The 15,375-nt window shown below is 41.7% G+C and overlaps 1 protein-coding gene and 1 long non-coding RNA gene across 9 annotated transcripts in view; one reads left to right on the top strand and one right to left on the bottom strand.

Moving 5' to 3' along the window:
* LOC110741459 overlaps positions 1-11,265 on the bottom strand; it is a 35,215-nt gene extending 23,950 nt beyond the window's left edge. Inside the window, exon 1 of the long non-coding RNA XR_002517685.2 lies at positions 9,683-11,265. This is a non-coding gene — a long non-coding RNA (uncharacterized LOC110741459). The remainder of the gene's footprint in view (positions 1-9,682) is intronic.
* LOC103878482 (double homeobox protein 4-like protein 4) overlaps positions 1-15,375 on the top strand; it is an 89,205-nt gene that overhangs the window by 33,704 nt on the left and 40,126 nt on the right. The gene's annotated exons all lie outside the window — the stretch shown is intronic.

Below are 15,375 nucleotides of genomic sequence, written 5' to 3'. Positions count from 1 at the left end.
TTGCAGTGAGCTGAGATCCTGCCACTGCACTCCAGCCTGGGTGACAGAGTGAGACTCTATCTCAAAAAAAAAAAACTTTCTAATTTCCCCTTTGATTTCTTTGGTTCATGGTTTAATTAGAAGTGTGCTGTTTGATATCCAAGTATTTGGAGATATTCTAGAGATACTAATGTTATTGATTCTTACTTTGATTTCACAGTGGTCTACTATATATGATTTAAATATTTTTAAAATTAATCAAGACTTGTTTTATGGCCAAGAATATAGTCTATCTTGGAAATCTTATTAGTGCATTTTAAAGAAACATATGTTATTGGGTGGAGTATTAATATTAATTATAGCAAATTTATATATATACTTTTTATATATAAACTATATACACATTGATACATATACACACACACATATGTACATTGATACTATATATATACACACACACACACACATTGATACGTTATGTTTCAATGGCATATGGTAACAGGAAGCAAATTATTAGAATGGTAGAATTAAGCTCAGTTATATCAAAAATATCAAATGTAAATGGCCTATATATATATATATAGAGAGAGAGAGAGAGAGAGAGGCGGAGTCTCACTCTGTAGCCGTAGCCCAAGCTGGAGTTCTGTGGCACCATCTTGGCTCACTGCAACCTCTGCCTCCAAGGCTCAAGCAATTCTTCTGCCTCAGTCTCCCAAGTAGCTGGAACTACAGGTGCACGCCACCACACCTGGCTAATTTTTTTGTATTTTGGTAGAGATGGGGTTTCACCATGTTGCCCTGGATGGTCTCAATCTTCTGAGCTCAGGTGATCCACCTGCCTCGGCCTCCCAAAGTGCTGGGATTATAGGTGTGAGTCACCACGCCCAGCCGATAATGTTGTTTCAGTCTTCTATATTGTCACTGTTTTTCTGTCTATTTTTATTTTATCAGTTATTGAGAAAAAGGTATTGAAATCTCCCCACTATAACTTTGGATTTTTTAATTTTTTTCTTCCAATGCTACATGTTTTTGCTTCATGTATTTTGAAATTATTAGGTACACAAATATATGTAATTGTTATAAACTTTTTATTAGTTGACCCCCTTATCATTATGAAATGACTCCTGTAACCCTGGTAATTGTCTTTTCTCTGATATCTACTTTGTTATTGATTTAGCTGCTGTAGCTCCTTTTGCTCAGTGTTGCCATGGTATATCATTTTCCATGTTTTTACTTTTACCTCTTTGCTTCTTTATATTTAAAGTGTTTTTCTTGTAAGAAGCAGAGATGGATCTTGATTCTTTATCTAATTTAACAGTATCTACCTTTTAATGGGACTGTTTAGATGGGCCATTCACATTTGATATAATTGTCAGAACTGAGCTTAATTCGACCATTCTAATAATTTGCTTCCTGTTTGTCCCATCTTCTGTTCATTCCCATTTCTGTCTTTGTCTGCCTGCTTTTGGAATGAGTAGGGTTTTTTTTTTTTCCAACTTTTATTTTAGATTCAGGATGTACATATGCAAGTTTGTTCCAAAAGTATATAGTGTGATGCTGAGGTTTAGAGTATGATTGACTCTATTACCCAGGAAGTGAGCATAGTATCCAGCAGTTAGTTTTTCAGCCTTTGTTCTCCTCTCTATACCTCATCTCGTGTTCCCCAGTGTCTATTGTTCCTACCTTTTCGTCCATGTGTACCTAGTGTTTCACTCCCACTTGTAAATGAAAATGTGGTATTTGGTTTTCTGTTTCTGCATTAGTTCACTTAAGGTAATGGCCTCCAGCTGCTTCCATGTTGCTGCAAAGGACACAGTTTCATTCTTTTTTATGGCTGCATAGTATTTCATGGTGTATATGTGTCACATTTTCTTCATCCAGTCCACTGTTGATGGCCACCTGGGTTGATTCCATGTCTTTGCTATTGTGAATAATGCTGCAATGAAGATAGGTATGCATGTGTCTTTTTGGTAGAATAGTTTGTTTTCCTTTGGGTATAGATCCAGTAATGGGATGGCTGCGTCAAATGGTAGTTCAACTCTTACTTCCTTGAAAAATCTCCAAACTGCTCTCCACAGTGGCTGAACTAATTTACATTCTCGCCAGTAGCATATAAGCACTCCCTTTCCCCACAGCCTTGCCAGCATCTGTTGTTTTTGGACTTTTTAGTAATAGCCATTCTGACTGTTGTGAGATAGTATCTCATTGTGGTTTTGATTTGGAATTCTCTGATGATTAGTGATGATTCACATTCTTTCATATGTTTATTGGCTGCTTGAATGTCTTTCTTTCTGGAAAAGGGTCTGTTCATGTCCTTTGCCTAGTTTTTGATGGGGTTATTCGTTTTTTGCTTTTTGATTTAAGTTCCTCATAGATTCTGGATATTTGGCCTTTGCTGGATGCATAGTTTGCAAATATTTCTCCCATTCTGTAGGTTGTCTGTTTATTCTGTTGATAGTTCCTCTTACTTTGCAGAAGCTCTATAGTTTAATTACGTTACACTCGTCAATTTCTGTTCTTGTTGCAATTGCTTTTGAGGACTTACCCATAAATTCTTTGCCAAGGTGGATGTCAGGAAAGGTATTTCCTAGGTTTCTTCTAGGATTTTTATATTTTGAGGTCTTACATTTAAGTACTTAATCCATCTTAAGTTAATTTTGATATATGATGTAAGAAAGGGGTCCAGCTTCAGTTTTCTACATATGGGCAGCCAGTTCTCCCAGCACTATTTATTAAATAGGGAATCCTTTCCCCGTTGCTTGTTTTTGTCAGGTTTGTCAAAGATCAGATGGTTGTAGATGTGCAGTCTTATTTTTAAATTCTCTATTCCATTGAGTTCCATTGGTCTATGTGTCTATTTTTGCACCAGTACCATGCTGTTTTGGTTACTGTAGCCTTGTAGTATGATTTGAAGTAGGGTAGCATGATACTTCCAGCTTTGTTCTTTTTGCTTAGGATTGTCTTGGCTATATGGGCTCTTTTTTGGTTCTGTATTAGTTTTAAAATAGTTTTTCTAATTCTGTGAAGAATGTCAATGGGTAGTTTAATGGGAATAGCATTGAATCTATACATTACTTTGGGTAATATGGCCATTTTCACAATATTGATTCTTCCTATCCATGAGCATGGAATGTTTTTCCATTTGTTTGCCTCATCTGATTTCTTTCAGCAGTGTCTTGTAATTCTCCATGTAGAGATCTTTCACCTCCTCAGTTAGATGTATTTCTACTCTTTTTGTGGCTATCATAAATAGGGTTGTGTTCTTGATTTGGCTCTAAGTCTTTTTATAGATCTAGAAGTACTTGTTTTATGAATCTGGGTACTCCAATGTTGGGTGCATATATATTCATTCTTGTTGAATTGAACCCTTTATCCTTATGTAATGCCCTGCTGTGTCCTTTTTGACTATTGTTAGTGTTAAGTCTGTTTTATCTGATATAATAATAGCAACTCCTGCTCTTTTTTGTTTTCCACTTGCATAATAGATCATTCTCCATCCCTTTACTTTGAGCCTCTGGTTGTCATTACACATTACATGTGCCATTACATGTGAATACAGCAGATGGTTGGGTCCTTTTTTTTTTTTTTTAATCTGACTTGCCACTCTTTGGCTTTTAAGTGGCACATTTAGACCGTTTACATTTAGGTTAATATTGACATGTGAGGTTTTGATCCTGTTGTCATGTTGTTAGCTGGTTGATTTGTAGACTAAGTTATATAGTTGCATTATAGGATCGTGTAGGCTATGTACTTAAATGTTTTTGTGGTAACAGGTACCATTCTCTTGTTTCCATGTTTAGAACTCCCTTAAGAACCTCTTGTACAGCTGGTGTAGTGGTAATGAATTCCTTTAACATTTGCTTGTCTAGAAAGAATTTTATTTCTTGTTTGCTTATGAAGCTTAGTTTGGTGTGATATGAAATTCTTAGTCAGAATTTCTTTAAGGATGCTGAAAGTAGGCCTCTAGTCTCTTCTGACTTGTAAAATTTCTTCTGAGAAGTCCATTATTAGCCTGATGGGGCTCCCTTTGTAAGTGACCTGACCCTTTTCTCTAGCTTCCCTTAAGATTTCTTTCTTTCCTGTTGACCTTGGAGAATCTGATGACTATATGTCTTGGGGTTAGCCATCTTCTATAGCATCTCATAGGGGTTATCTGAATTTCTTGAATTTGTATGTTGACCTCTCTAGTGAGATTGAGGTGATTTTATGGGCTATATCCTCAACTATGTGTTCCAAGTTGCTTACTCTTTTTCCTTCTCTCTCAGGAATGCCAATGAGTCATGGGTTTGGTTTCTTCACATAATCCCTATTTCTCAGAAGTATTGTTCATTTTAAAAATTCTTTTCTCTTTATTTTTACCAGATTGGGTTGATTGGAAGGTCTGGTCTTCAAGCTCTGAGAGTCTTTCCTCACTCTGGTCTGTTTTGTTGTTGATGCTTACAACTGTATTATGAAATTCCTGTGGTGAAATTTTCAATTCTGTAAGTTTAGTTTGGTTCTTTCTTAAAATGGTTGTTGGCTTTTAACTTTTAGATTATTTTACTGGCTTCCTTGGATTGGGTTTTAAACCTTTCCTGAAACTTGTTTAGCGTCCTTGCCACCTAGATTCTGAATTCTCTGTCATTTCAGCCATTTCAATCTGGGGAGCTAGTGTGATCTTTTGGAGGTAAAGAGACACTCTGACTTTTTGAATTGCCAACGTTTTGTACTGATTCTCATCTGAGAGGGCTGATGTTCCTTTATCTTTTTGAAATTGCTGTCATTGGATGTGGCTTTTTGTTTTTATATCTTTATTTCCATTGAAGGTTTGACTGTGGCATATGTTGAGCATGGTCGATACGTTTAGTTTCTGGGTGCTTTCAGAGGGCCAAGTCTTCATACAGGATCTTTATTTGTGGCTAGATACCTGCATTGGCTTTCACCGGTGATGTGCGCTGAAAGCATTTTCGTTTGGTGGTGGAATTAAAGCCATTATCCAGTAGATGGTGCTAAAGTGTAAGGGTCAGCAGATAGGCTCTCAGCCACCTGCCTCCTTTGTATTTTAGCATGTTTGCAGCAGTACTGTTGTGCGGGGAAGACTGAGGAGGGGACAGTGAGAGATGACCCCTCACTAAGTGCATTCCCAGGCTTTAGAGAAGCCCCTCCAATCACTGGCACTGCCCCCATGTTTCCTCAGCCCCAAGAAGGGCTCTGGCAGGCTGTGCTCCTGCCTCCCTTAGGGGCAGCCTGAGCTGAAGGGGTGAGGTCTCCAGGAGACCTGCAGCTCCCCAAGGGGCCACTGATCCTCTGTGCTTGGCAGAGTCCGGGCAGGCTGTGGGTTATGTCTGCAGGTGTCTGTGGATGCACTGGGTCAAGGGTGGAGGATCCCTGGGGAGGGTGGTGTTGCTGTGAGTGTGCAGCTGGTGTGGCACCTGTGGCCCAGAGTTTTTGCCCAGCAGATGGTTGTGGGAACCACCCAGCTTGTGTTACCCAGATTGGGTCTCCTAGTATCTGCCCTGGTAGCTGGCCTAGCCAGCTAGTTTTGTCCCAGGCCTTCTGCACTAGATCTTTGGGTTGTTAGGTGCTCTGGGCTTTGGGACACCCTTGGGCAGAGGCTGCAGCTGGCAAATAAGCTACATCCTTTTTAGACCAGTGTTGCAGGGGGAGGCAGGCCTAGCTCCCACACTGGCCCATGAACCTGTGCCTCACTCTTCTCAGTGTTCTGAGAGTGGAGACTCCTCTCTTGCTCGAGCTCCAGTCACAGATCTCAGCTCAATTTGACTCCTGAGCTATATTCTCACACCCTGGGGGTTTGGGACTGGGCCTGCAGCTGTGTCCTGTTGAGGTTGAGCATTGGCTGTGCTGGGGGAGCCAAAGTGTTCCCAGGCAAGGCAGTGGAGGCTGTGTTTTGTGCATGCTCTTGCAGGAGCAGCTAGGCAAAGGCTTTGGGAGGGGCCAGTAGATGCTGAGCAGGGGGCAGGGGCAGTAGGGGGAGATCAGATGCACCCTGGTCCCACAGGAAAGACAGCCCTGCTCTCTTCTGGGCCCGGCAGTGAGCAGGGGCTGGAGCCACTCAGAGCAAGATGGAGTGCCTTGGAGGATGGGCACCTGTGATTGTGTTTTGCTGCAGCTGCCCTACACACAAAACCTTCTGGGCTCCACGCAGGCATGAGCTCTGCCTCTGGCTACTCTCTGGCAGTTCCCCAGGCATGACCCCACTGTGGGCCCATGGCATCTCTTGTGGCTGTAGGATGGCGGAAGCCCATGGCAGGAGTGTGTTGCCCATAGTTCCTTCACTCACCCTCCCTTAGGACCTGTTCAGGGCCAGGGGCTGGGCAACTCTATGCAGGGTTCTCAGCTTCCTCCTCCTTTCTGGAATGAGTAGTTGTTATAGTTTTATTTTTATCTGTTTTGTTGGCTTATTACCTGTAACTGTCTTTTTTATTGTTTGTAGTGGTTGCCCTAGGTTTGTTTATACTTCTTCATCACTAACTTTCTGTAATATTACACTACTTCATGTGATAGCATAAGGACCTTACAATAGGATAGTTCCATTTCTACTCTATTGGCCTTTGTGCTATTATTATAATACATGTTACTTCTACAGATGTCACAAACCCCACAATGTATTATTACTATGCTTTAGAAAGTCTTCCAAAGAGAATTTTAAAATAAGAAAACATTTATCATTTATATTTACCCACATACTTACTATTTCTAGTGCTCTTTTTTTTTTTTGAAATGGAGTCTCGCTGTGTCACCAGGTTGGAGTAAAGTAGCACCATCTCCGCTCACTGCAACCTCCGCCTCCCAGGTTCAAGGGTTTCTCCTGCCTCAGCCTCCAGAGTAGCTGAGACTACAGGTGCATGCCACCACACCCAGCTAAATTTTGTATTTTTTTTAGTAGAGACAGGGTTTCACCATGTTGGCCAGGATGGTCTCAATCTCTTGACCTCGTTATCCGCCTGCCTCAGCCTCCCAAAGTGCTGGGATTACAGGCGTGAGCCACTGCACCTGGCTCTAGTGTTCTTTATTGCTTTGTGAAGATGCACATATCCATATGGCATCCTTTTCCTTCTCCCTGAAGGACTTCTTGTAACATTTCTTATAGGGCACATGTGCTGGTGATTAATTCATTCAGATTTTTCCTTTCTGAAAAAAAGTGATTATCCCTATCTTTCATTTCTAAAATTATTTTTTGTTGAGGATATAATTCTAGGTTGACAGTTTGTTTTGTTTTTTATTTTAATACTATAAAGATGGTACTTTTGTTTTTTTCTAGTTTGTTTCTTAGGAGAAATTTGTTTTTTTTTTTTTTTTTTTTTGAGATGGAGTCTTGCTCTGTCGCTCAGGCTGGAGTGCAGTGGCGCGATCTCGCCTCACTGCAACCTCCGCCTACTGGGTTCAAGCAATTCTCCTGCCTCAGCCTCTTGAGTAGCTGGGATTAAAGGCGCACACCACCATGCCTGGCTAATTTTTGTATTTTTAGTAGAGATGGGGTTTCACCATGTTTGTCAGGCTGGTCTCAAACTCCTGACCTCGTGATCCGCCCACCTTGGTCTCCCAAAGTGCTGGGATTACAGGGGTGAGCCACCATGCCCAGCCTCTTCTGTTATTCTTATTGCTCCTTTATATGTAATATTACTTCTCTGGCTATTTTATCACTACTAGTGAAAATTTGATTATGATATGCTTTGGTTTCATTTTCTTCTTGTTTCTTGTTCTTCTGTTGCACTGAATTCTTTGGATCTGTGAGTTTATAGTTTTCATCCAATTTTTTAAAATTATGGCCATTATTGCATCAAATAATTTTTCTCTTCCACTCTCCTCTTCTTCAGGGACTACAGGTATTTGTATTTAGGCTGCTTGAAGTTTTCCCACTTCAAGGTCACTTATCTATTCTTTATTTTTCAGTCTTTTGTTTTTATTTTACTTTGCGTAGTTTTTATTGCTATATGTTCAAGTTTATGTCTTCTGCATATATGTATGACGCTCACCTGCATGAAAACCAGCAAACTTTAGACATGACAGCCTGTGGGAGAGCAGCCCAGATCCTCCCAGGCCATGGCCACTGTTCAAACATCCTCCAAAGCTGGGCAATGCTCGGGGTGTCTCAGAGGAGCCAGCCTCAGGGCGTAGTTCACATCTATGTCAGGTTGGTGAAGGATATTTCCAAAGGAGGTGACACCCATCTAGCTTCTTGCTTTGTACACACCCCTGTGATGATCTTTCTGTTTCAGTTTGAACATCACCAGTGACAATGATTTTATCAGTGGACAGCTGTAGAAGTTGGGGAAATTCCTCCTGGCCCTGAGCAGTAACCTGCTGTTTCCATCGGCGGATCCTGGTTCTGCGGTCAGGGCACAGTGTCTGCTTCCTTTTCCACAGGCCAGCCTTTCGGCGATTTGCAGGTGTTATCTTGCCCGAGTCTTTTCTGTCCAAACATTCATTTCCACACCTCCTGCCAGCTGGGTCATCTCTGCCAGAGTGTCCTGTCTGGAAGGGTCCCTTTAGATGTCACTTCCAAGTGTGTGGGCCTGATTGGGCTCTCAGTAAGTACATTCATTTCTAGTTAGTGACATGAATATGAATATTTTACTTGGTCTTTTAATGCTTTCCAAAGGCTATAGTTGAAAGTTGAAAACTAGTAAAATTATCCTGTCAGAAGACAAATGCCCCTTCCTAAACATGAAGGACACACTGCTCCGATTTTCTGCTCCTGATTAAAGACAGCAGGAAGAATTTGACATGTGTCTGCTCAAGATGAATTTTAAAGGAATAAAATAACATAATCAAGACTTAGGTGAAAGTCAGAGATAAAACCCAAAGAGAAGACATAAAACCTGTCTTCTGCATTTTTCAGAAACAATTTTGAAGCTGGGAATAAATGGGGCTCATTTTATGTGAGGAAGACTCACAAAGTCCCAAGTCTCTAAGGTACCTTTGCAGGCCAGAAGGTCCAGTGGGCCATTCTTCACCAGAATTCAGACTGATTCATAGAACCATTCATTCATATTGGTTCATGTGATAATGGATTCACATAACTACAGATTCATATTGATTCGTAGAATCATAAATTTATACTGATGTCTCCAATTCCAATTCAACACCACAGGTATAGTTTAACCTTCTTCCTTTCTTATTTATAGCTCCTTCTCCAACAGAGAGAACCTGGCCCTCATTATCCATATTGTATTTACTTCTTTGCACAATCTTAGAATACACATAAAATAGTTTAGGGTAGCATTCCTCCCACTCCTTGTTTAATTATTTTTGAGCACGTGAAAAATTAGCATGTTTCTGAATATAAGAACAGGTAAAGGGTACACTCAAAAAGGTATCCCTCTTCCTGTTCCTCCTTTTCTACTCCCATTCCCCCATCCTATCTACCTTGCCTCTTCCTGTCTCTCTAATCTCACTGGTTTTTCATTTAGATTTTTTGTTTCCTTTTTGAGCAAAAGAATAGATAACATGTATATTTTTCTGTTTCTTGTTCTTTCTTATATGAAAACTAAATACCTCGTGAAAAAGTTATCTAATTTAAGTTTAACCCTAAACCTAGACAAATGGCACAATCTTAATTATTTAGCAACCTCAAGTGTGCATACACTTAAAGGAATAAAGAATTGCATCTAAAACTAAACAAAATTATTGAATCAACTTTCTAATTTTTTCTCTCCATAAACATTCTGGTCCTGATTTATGAGGACCCAAAGGCACTTACCTTTCAGCCTAAGTAGAAGCCTGGGATGGCAGTAAGCATCCTTACGGCCATCTGGTCTGTCAGTGCACTCATCTATATTTTTACACTAAGAACATCTGCAAGCTTAAAACCTTCTTCTGATGAGTAAATGTAAGGGTTTTGGGCCTCGTGGATCTCTGATGCCACTCAGCTCCAAGATTCTGTTCCCACGGTGCTGTGGTTCTAATATTCCAAACCACAGGAGAATCATTTTCCAGAGACATTTACAGGCAGCCTCACTGTCCTGTCTTGAACATCCTCCACCAAAGTGTGAACATAGGTGGCATGGGCTTCGTCATGAACAAGAGCACCTTCAAAGGAGGAGATCCCCTAATCATGCGGAGGGCCCTCATGAACAACCTTGGAGAGGAGAGGAGAGCCAGGATTCAGATCCAAAGCCTCCAGAAGGCTTTAGACATCCGGATCAGGGAGATTGATAGAGAAAAAGCAGCCCTGAAGAAATTTTTGGTAAAGCTTCACAAGACAACTGGCTATTTCCCTCAAAAACCGTTCTGGTGACTGATGCTGTGCCACCGTAGGGAAGGAGTTCATCTAAAACGTCCAGTACAGCCAGAATACACCTGGGTCTCCTGTATCTCTCTGTGACCCAAGAAAGCAGTAGAAGCAGCTACTGGGACGAGCCAAAACAGAAAAAAAGACTAGATAATTGAGGACACAAATGGCCCGTCTCTGAAATAATCAACAAAACCTCCTACAAAAGAGAGAATAATGCACTGATTTTTTTCCCAGCTGATTCTATTCCTTTACAACTTGAGGTGTTAATATGCGGTGCACGCGTTGTTTTCTTACAGATTCTCCTTGAGGCAAGAATAAAGCTTAGCTATTTTAGAGATCTTTCAGATACTGATCATGAAATACATATTATATTTGCCTTAATGCTGTTCTCTTCTCATTGATACCATTTTCAATTATTTTCTACAGTTTTAATAGCATGAATAAATAATAAATGTTTAAGGTGAAAATAATAGTGGGAAATACACGGAATTTTGTATCTACAAGAAAACTCAATTTAAATGTAAATTTTCCCATGTATTAGTTGTACGTTCCTAGACTTAAAAACTCTTTTTTTAAATTCAAGATGAGGATAATAATACCTACATTAAAATATTGTTTTTAAGGATTAAATAAGATAACATATATATAGGGCATATTGCAGCCACCCCTAAAATGGTACTAGCTCTTATTGTGATGACTGTTGTTTCCATTAATATTTTTATTACTGTGTATTGGGCTCAAGTTCTGTTCCCAGCTCTTTGCAGGATCGCTAGGCAAATCCGTTTCCATTCGTGGGCATTCATTTTTTTCTGAGGCTATAATATGAGAGTCAGACTAGATAATGTCCACAGGCCCTTTCAATTTTAAGTTATTTGATACTATAACTCCATGATTGTACTTTGAAATGTGTTTGCAGCATCCTAGAGAAAAAAAATCTAACAATCAGAATGCACACACCAAGGTGACTAGAGGCTTGTATATTCCTACTTAGCCATGACATATCTACCACCCTGATGTTTAAAGATACTGGTAATTCAAGTACAAAATATTCTTAGTGGCCTCTTTTTTTTTTTTTTTTTTGAGACAGAGTGTTGCTTTGTAGCCCAGGCTGGAGTGCAGTGGCACAATCTCAGCTCACTGCACCTCTGCCTCCTGGGTTCGAGTGATTCTCCTGCCTCAGCCTCCCGAGTAACTGGGATTACAGGCACGTGCCACCACGGCTGGCTAATTTTTTGTATTTTTAGTAGAGACGGGGTTTCACTGCATTAGCCAGGGTGGTCTCAATCTCCTGACCTCGTGATCTGCCCACCTCAGCCTCCCAAAGTGCTGGGATTACAGGCGTGAGCCACTATGCCTGGCCCAGCCTCTCCTTTACACACACACACACAAACACACACACATCATGAATAGATACATATATACATGTGTATACACACACATATGTATTATACGTATGTGGGCAGCAGGATCAAGGGGGATGTGGTTAGGCTGTGGATTTTCTATGAGGGAGAAGGGGAAGGTAAAAGTGTCGAGGGGTTTCTTGGCTGTGTGCAGCCCTATCAGTGCTTCTGTGTCCCTGAAAACTGTAATTATGTTGTGGCCAGTGTGGTCATGGGCAGAGGTCGCAGCCTGTCTGTTGATGCAAATTTAAATGTGATCCCTCATTTGTTGTGAATTTAAATATTGTGTAGTTATGCCCTAGGGGGTACAGAGTTCATGCAATGTAATTAGGACTTGGGACAGCATCTTGGGTTTTTTTGTTTGTTTTTGCTTTTTGAGACAAGATTGCGCTCTGTCACCCAGGCTGGAGTGCAGTGGTGCAATCTCAGGTCACTGCAACCTCTGCCTCTTAGGCTGAAGCCATCCTCCCATCTAAGCCTCCTGAGTAACTAGGACTCATGCCACCATGCCTAATTTTTGTATATTTAGTAGAGATGAGGTTTCACCATGTTGCCCAAGCTGGTCTCAAACTCATGAGCTCAAGCAATCCACCCACCTTGGCCTCCCAAAGCGCTGGTATTACAGGTGTGAGCCACCATCTCTGGCTAGAGGCAGCATTTTGATGACTCAGGTCACCATTGTCATCTACATTGTTTCAGTAGCCCCTGTTTTAAAAGCTCATTTTATCTTTCTGTGATACCCACTACTGTTATTTTGTTATGTTACTTTGTAATACCCATTGTTGCATTTGCTTTGTAGTACAAGGAGAGTCTTGATCTGACTGTGTAACTTGTGGCACACCCAAAGGTTGTAAAAGCTGTTTTGTTAACCATTGTAACATTAGCAGAGGTTCCTGCCTCACATGGGTAAGCAAATGGATGGCCTGTGTAGATAACCATTAGCATATTCATTGGCTCCTGTCACTGTAGGGGGAGGCCGTTTGAAGTTGATTTGCCAGTTCTGATAATGGCTTTCCTGTGAATTTCTCCTCCCAGGCAGTGGGCCCAGTATCTAAATTTCTAGCAAGGTACAGTCCCTAATAATCTTGCATAAATGTCTCTCTGCTGCGTTGACTCCTCTGTTAATAATTCCTTTTGACCAGGCGCGGTGGGTCACGCCTGTAATCCCAGCACTTTGGGAGGCAGAGGCAGGTGGATCACTTGAGGTCAGCAGTTTGAGACCAGCCTGGCCAACATGGTGAAAACCTCGTCTCTACTAAAACTACTAAAATTAGCCAGGAGTGGTGGCACGTGCCTGTAGTCCCAGCTACTTGGCAGGCTGAGGCACAAGAATTGCTTGAACCCAGGAGGCAGATGTTGCAGTGAGCCCATATTGCATCACTGCAGTTCAGCCTGGCGACACTACAAGACTCCATCTCAAAGACAAATAAAAAATAATAATTCTTTTTTGGAACCCCATGATGCCCAAATGCCCTGACCTCTCCTCTTGCATGCCCACTGGAAGAGGGGAAGGGTAGCTCATCCCAAAACTCTAGGACTCTGCCTCCTTCAAGAGGCTTACCTGCCGGTATGCTATGGTTAGTTCATCAACTGTGGTGTTGTGTCATGCCTCTTCCATGTCTCGTCTGGTATGAGCCAAGGTACGGTGCACCAAGGTAGGCAGAATGGGAGCCAGTGTAAGTGTTAGTGCAGCATCTTGGCTCCTGAGTAAATATGAATTAACACCAGGCCAAACAGTAATTTTTCTCAGGCAAGGTTTAATGGTCTTGAGCTCAATCAAAGCAAGGGAGCAGTGCCCAGGAAAAGGACTCCAGTGCTACAGCCAAAAAGGCTCAGCTCTTGTCATTTTAAGGAAGGTGAGGCAGAGAAAGGAATGACGTAGAAGCTGTAGGAGTTAAAAAAAAAAAAAGAGGAAAGAAACACAAAAAGTGGCTCAGCAGTCAAAGGCAGGTTTATTTTGGAGAATGAACATGAGAGGGACTTCTGGCCGATTTCAGTCAGGAGCACTCTCTCTTACAGACTAAGAGATTTAAGTGTTTGGGGGCAAGAGAGCTTATCACAGGCTTGGAATGTTTCTGTGTGGAGAAGTTTATTGTGGGTTTGGAATGTCTCCGGTCGTGGGGGAGGTTATCTCGGGGCTGGCATGTCTCTGGTTGGGGAGGGGTTTATCTTAGGGGTTGGAATGTTTCTGGTTGGAGATGTCATTTGTGGTTTATGGTCATGCTGACCTTAGCTGATGCCCTTTGGATTTGGGCGGTTTCTGAACAAGGGGAATTTTAAAATGGTGGTGCTTGTCCAAGATGGTGATGCTCCTGCTCTGTCAGAAGCCTGTTTAGGCAAAGTTTTCTTTGTGCCTGTACAGTGGGGCATCATGCCCTAACATACACTGCATAATTAGAAAATGGCAGATAAGCCCCAATGTGGGCAGAGATTTTCATATTACATTGAGATTATGAGGAAAACTCAGTGAAAGGTCCGTGCTGGAGTCCATCTTGTCTTCAGCCAACTGGTCTGGTTCAGTTCTCATAGAGAATGCCAGAGTTTTGTTTTAGTAACCTTGGAATATGGTCAGGTTCTTATCAGGAATGCTACAGTCCAGCTTTTAGCAACCTTGGGAGACATCACTTAAGGTGACAGTCAGTTTCTTCTATTTATGGTTAAGAATTCAGCCTGACCAGCTAAGTTAGGAGAGGCTTCCCTTCTGCTGTGTGACTTGGGTCAGCTTGTTAAGGAGGCAAGAAGGTAGGGGAGGTAATATGCCCGGACATGTGAGCCCCGTGAGCCTCAGTCTACAAAGACCAAGTCTCTTTCCTGTACTGTCTCATAATGATTATTTTCCCTACATCTTTTTACTCTGAATATCTTGGCCTTGTATTTTCCAGCTCTGATATTGCCAAAGTCCCAACCAAGTAGTTAGCTCATTAGCCATTAACCAGGAGTTTGTGAAGATATAAACCTTGGGAAAATGGCGTATCTATTGCTAGGAGTAGTGCACATATGGAATGAGTGTCTGAATGGGGTTAAAGGGTGTAGCTGTCATTGGTCTGAGTTCCTTATGCCCTGTGCTGACTCATCAGTAATGAGAGGCTATTGGTTTTCTTGTTTTGAGATTGCTGACCATCCTCCCTCCACTCCCCACTGAGCAGGAGGCAGAGGCATTTTCAGTGTTTTGGCAAGTTGACCTCAGTGGCAGCGTATGTGGCTATTTTCTCATGGCATGTGACACTCCGGTAGGACTAAATGTGAGTGGATTCTGTAAATACCATTTCCACTGTAGTAAGGAGGTTTCTGTTGCTGATCCAATTTTATAGTGAGCTTTTTCCATTACCCAGGGCATAACAGGAATCTCGGTTCATAGGGTAAATTGGCTCTGCCCTAGTAAGGGCTTCAGTTTTGATAACTAAAAAGCAGAAAAGTTGTGGGTGACTGGATACGAAGAAATATGGGAGGAAGGGATGTATTGGTGCCAGAATCCCATTGTTGATTGAATCCCTTTACTGATGTAGGCGGTTAGAGAGCTTCCAGGAGATTGTCTTTTGCCAAATTGGCAATAGTTTACCTCTCTGAGTTCTAGGTGTAGCCCAACACTTTAACAGGTCAGGAGGGGTCTTGTACCTTATGTGGGGCAACTGTCCATCCCCTGTCAGTGGGGTGCTTGCTCACAGCTGTGATGACCTGTGAAACAAAGTCTTGGTCAGGACCAGTGACGAGGATGTCACTGATATGATGCCAAAGCTAAGTTTCTTGGGTGAAGTGTGG

This window comes from Papio anubis, chromosome 13, assembly GCF_008728515.1.
Source record: "Papio anubis isolate 15944 chromosome 13, Panubis1.0, whole genome shotgun sequence".
Taxonomy (NCBI): Eukaryota; Metazoa; Chordata; class Mammalia; order Primates; family Cercopithecidae; genus Papio; species Papio anubis.
This window is presented reverse-complemented; position numbering and strand designations above follow the sequence as displayed.